This window comes from Neophocaena asiaeorientalis, unplaced genomic scaffold (genome assembly GCF_003031525.2).
Source record: "Neophocaena asiaeorientalis asiaeorientalis breed wild unplaced genomic scaffold, Neophocaena_asiaeorientalis_V1.1 scaffold40, whole genome shotgun sequence".
Classification (NCBI taxonomy): domain Eukaryota; kingdom Metazoa; phylum Chordata; class Mammalia; order Artiodactyla; family Phocoenidae; genus Neophocaena; species Neophocaena asiaeorientalis.
Genome location: NW_020185335.1, coordinates 15,251,951 through 15,256,089, shown reverse-complemented (window position 1 = coordinate 15,256,089; position 4,139 = coordinate 15,251,951). Strand labels below are relative to the sequence as shown.

The following is a 4,139-nucleotide window of genomic DNA, read 5'->3' as shown; positions in this document are numbered from 1 at the left end:
CCGTGCCCCAGCCCCTGGCAACCACTGCTCTGCTTTCCATGGCCGTGGACCTGCCCGTTCTGGGCGTTTCAGATACATGACTGCCTCCTGCCACTCAGCGAGGTTCGTCCGTGTCACACATGTCAGTGCTTCATTCCTTTTTAACAACTGAGGTTGGACTGCGCGGATCTGCACGTCTTGTGAGTGTCCGTCACCAGTTGATGGACAGCTGGGCCGCTTCCGCCTTTGGCGAGTGTGACTAAGGCGCTGTGAACCTTCGTGTACACGTTTTTGGGTGTGTGTGTGTTTTCGGCTCTCTTGGGCTCACTCCTGGGACAGGAACTGCTGTGCCGAGTGGTCACTCGGTATAACTCACTGTCCCCCAGGTTTCGAGGGATGAATTCACAAGAAGAGCCTCCCACCCTGGTCGCCCGGCTTCCCAGAGTCGCCTTCCACAGGTGACACACCCTGGCCCGGGGGCGGGGCGGAGTGGTGATTCCTGGCTGTCGGGGATGCCCCGCCAGGAGCCTGGAGGGTGGTTGGGCCGGCAGGGCTCGTCTGCCCGCAAGCTGTCCTTAGCTGTCCTTGTATTTGGTTCCGCAAACAGTTACCTCGTCTCCTTGGCACCTGCGTCCGGCGTCCGTGGCACGAGCAAGATTCTGCACCTGGTCTCCGGCTTCACCCTTGCCCTCCCCCCACTCACAGGCAGGCAGTTTGGGGCCTCCACGTGGCAGCCGGAGAGGCCCCCGGAAAGCTAGTCAGAGGTGGCTCCTCCGGGGACAGAGCCAGATTGCCCAAATTGCTGCGGTGGCTTCAAGGCCACATAGCCCTGACCCGCCTGCCTTGCTGTTTCCCCGGCACACCGGGACCTGGCGGGTCCCTCTGCCTGCGTGCTCCCCTCACCCTCACACGTGGCTGCCAGTGCCCCCCTCTGTCCCGCCCAGCAGTCCTCTCTGCCATGAGTGCCCACGGCCGCCCCTCCCCCTCCCCGCTGGGCCTCTTCTTTGCACGGCACCACATCTCCCTCCTGGAAGGTCAGCTCTGTGAGGGCAGGACTTCCGTCTGTCTGTTCGCCGCTGCCCCAGAGCCCAGGCGGGAGCCTGACACCCAGGAGGCCCAGAGGATCAGGAACGTGTGTCATCTGTGAGCGCCCCCATCTTGCGCGCGGCGATGCCAGGGTCGCGGCTGCGGGGATGCCCTCGCCGGGTGCTGGGAGAGGGCTGTTTGAACAGCAGGGCCCGCCTGCCTGCAAGCTGTCGCTGTATTTGGTTCCACAAACAGTTATCTCATCTGCTCTCCAGCCCTGGAGTCGGGCTGTGAGTCCTGCCTGCGTGGGGGCCACGGGGGGAGGCAGCCAGGGTCATGCCGTCCACCTCAACCTTACCCCGCTGGCTCCCAAAAGGCGGCATCTCGAGGGCTCACTCCAGGGGCAGCTGAGAGGCAGGAGAGGGCACGCCCCAGAAACAACTCGCTGGGACAGGCGAGCTCGTGGAGAAGTCATCCAGCTCCGCCTGCCGTGGCCAGAACACCCCTCGTTCCATAGCATAGAACCACCAGGTGCCGGCTCTAGGATTCCTGGGTCAGGAGTTTGGACGGGGCCCGGCGGGGACGCTCAGTCTCCACCTCGTGATGTCCTCAGACTCTCCCTCTGGCCACCCAGGATGGGGGACTCCTCGTGTGTAAGGAGCCTGTGTGGCGTGGCGAGGAGCCCCCCTCCTGCGGGAAGAATTACGGAAGGTTTCAGGGTGGGGGGTCAGGACAGGCCCCTGGGGGTTGGGACCCTGCAGAACCTGGGCCTGGGGCGGAGGAGGGGAGGGCGGTGGAGATCACTCCGGGACACCTCTGCTTCAGTCTCCCCAGCCAAGATGGCCCCGTCCCGGGAACCACTGAGAGATTAGGCATTTTCCTTCCCAGTTGCCAGGGAGCCCGGGGCCTCTGGGGCCACTGCAAAGCCAGGAGCAGGCTGGCACCTCGTGGTACGCCTGTCCGCCATCAGCTGACACAGCTTGTCCCCCTGGGCACCCCGGCTCCCACCTCACGTGGGGCGGCCCCTGGAGAAGGACAGATGGACCCTCCCCTCCCAGAGGCACCGGCCCCTCCCCTAGCCTGTCTGGACACAGGGCAGAATCTGAATACCCAGGGCCTGGCCAGCGTGCATGAGATGATGATTTTTCATTTCTCTCCAAACTGGACAACAGCTTAGCTCTCGAACTGCAGCAGAGCTTCAGTTCCTCACTCCTCCTCTGAGCCCCCTGCATGCTGGGGGTGGGTGGGCCTGGCCAAAGCCACCGTGACCCCAGCTTCGGGGGGGCTGGGCGTTTGCGTTCTGACTCCAGGCGGTGCTTCCCCGCCCCCTGCCTCCGCTCACGTCTGCTCATCAGGGCTCCCCCTCCAGCGTGACCCCGCTTTCCAGCCGTTGTTTCCTTCCTGGACGAAGCCTGGGAGGCTGGCCCCAGGGTGGGGGTCACTGCTACCCGGCACAGCCCACGCCCAGCGGCTGTGACACGCCGGCACAGAGCTGGGTGACATTTAGCTGAGACGAGCCGTCGATTAAAACGTAGTTGGTTCGGTGGTGCTTGCTCGTTTAGTGCCTGAGGGCCTGTCGCGCATCGGGCGCTGTTCCAGAATCGAGAGGATGGACCGCTGCCCTTGCGGGGCTGCTACTCTGTTTGGGGAGAGACGGACAATAAACGAAGGGGTCGAGGAACATTTTCTCCACCGGGGCCCGCGGGGAGGGCCTATGGCTGGGGGGAGGTTGCTGTCCTTGCCAGGTCCAGCTTCTCTGATGAGGTGACATTGAGCTGAAGCCTGGAAGGGAGGGAGCCAGGAGGCCACCAGGGCACAGCCCCTCTGGCATAGGGAACAGCCTGTGTGAAGTCCCTGGGGCACGAGTGTGCCTGGCACATTTGAGGACCAGCGAGGTGGCCTTGTGGCTGGAGAGACACGAGGGAGGAGTGCCGAGAAGGGCGGAGCACGGCCTGGGAACCGCCGGTGGGCACTGAGGACTTTTGCTGGTGGAGGTGGTGGCATACACTCTGAGGCATGGGGACTTCCCTGGCGGGGGAGTCTAGTGGCTGAGACTCCATGCCTCCTCGGCAGGGCGCGTGGATTCGACCCCTGGTCAGGGAACTAAGATCCCACGTGCCGCGTGGCCCGGCGGAAAATAGAACGGAAACGATACTAAGGCATGAAAAGCCATGAGCTCCCCGTGCGCCAGGCTTTGCGCTGAAGCACTCGCAGGGCTGATCTGATGGGAGCCCTGGCATCGCCTGGGGTCTGCCTGCCCCCCACCCTCATGACCGCACGGCAGTGGCCAGTTGTCCCTGAGGGAGATGCCCGCGTGGAGCTGCGCCTTCCCAGGCTCGCGGGCCTCCTGGGTCAGGCTGTGGCCCCACGACTGGCGGCTTCGGCACTCGCCCTGTCCTCCTGCTCAAGCTGAGGCAGGCGCTTCTTCTCCATCCGCCCCGAGGCCTGCCGAGAGGGAGGCGGGGGAAGCTCACTTGTGCCCTGAGCCCTGCGCTGCTGGGAGAGGGTCGGAAGATGGGCATTCAGAGACCAGGAGGGCCCGCGGGCGTCCTCAGGGCGTTGCAGCCGCGGGGAAGGTTTGTGGAGCCGGAACAGGCCGGAACTGAGCCCGGGCTGCCCCTCGGGTCTGTCCCGCTCACTCCCCGGAAGCTTGCTGTGCTGGACGATTGTGGGTCTGAAGCACACTGAGCTCAAAGCATCTGCCCTGCCGTGGGCTGTCCCCGGATCACAGGAAGGGCAAGCGAGCGAGTCCCACACACCCGCACGGAGCACCGTCCGCACAGAGGCCGCCCTGCAGGCCGCGGGGGCCGGTCGGGGTGAGGCCTACGGACACAGGTGTTCCCTCCAAGGCGCCGGGGCCTCCTTAGCAGCTCTCTTTTAAAAAAAGGTCACGTGGAAACGGTCACACTACCGGGGCGGGAGGGTGTCACGTGACTGGGAGCGCCCCGCGGCCTTGGCCGCAATCGGGGCCCCCCACTTCTCGGCCTTGGGAAGCCCACCCTGAGGGGAACCCGGGCGGTGAGGGCGCAGCCCCAGGTAAAGCGCCGCCCAATTCCACATGCCCTGAGGCTCACGACAGGCCTGGCCGAGCCTCCCGGGGTCAGAGGGGAGACCCCGGGGCCTGGGGTGGCCTC

General features: G+C 65.1%; 1 protein-coding gene across 1 annotated transcript in view; it reads left to right on the top strand.

Moving 5' to 3' along the window:
* Window positions 1–4,139, top strand: part of CBFA2T3 (CBFA2/RUNX1 partner transcriptional co-repressor 3) — a 77,850-nt gene that overhangs the window by 37,142 nt on the left and 36,569 nt on the right. The gene's annotated exons all lie outside the window — the stretch shown is intronic.